This window comes from Lipotes vexillifer, unplaced genomic scaffold (assembly GCF_000442215.2).
Source record: "Lipotes vexillifer unplaced genomic scaffold, Lipotes_vexillifer_v1.1 scaffold863, whole genome shotgun sequence".
NCBI lineage: Eukaryota > Metazoa > Chordata > Mammalia > Artiodactyla > Lipotidae > Lipotes > Lipotes vexillifer.
In genome coordinates this window covers 1,248,263-1,248,646 of record NW_006788168.1, presented here as the reverse complement: position 1 = coordinate 1,248,646, position 384 = coordinate 1,248,263, and positions in this window count along the sequence as shown.

Sequence of the window (384 nt, the reverse complement as noted above, 5' to 3'; positions counted from 1 at the left end):
TGAACACAGCTTTACATGGTGTAGCCAGTGCTCAGCTCTCCAAATGCATCCTGTCCCATTCTCCCCTTATTCTTCATGCTGCAGCCCCAGGTCTTTTTTGTGTTCCCTGATTTCCCAAGCTCCTTACTACCTCAGGGGCTTTGCACTCACTTATCTTATCCCTACTCTGGCTCTTTGCATGTCTAGCTCTTTTTCTCTTTCAAATCTTGGCTCACATGTCATCTTTCGGATATGTTTTGCTTGATCAGCCCATGGTAAGTAAACCCCACCCTCGAAGTCATTCCTATCCTATCACCCTGGTAATTTCCCTTAGCCGTCATCAGTATCAAAACTACCTTGCCTACTCATCTGTTCTCTCGTTTATTGCCTGTGTCCTCCCGCCCC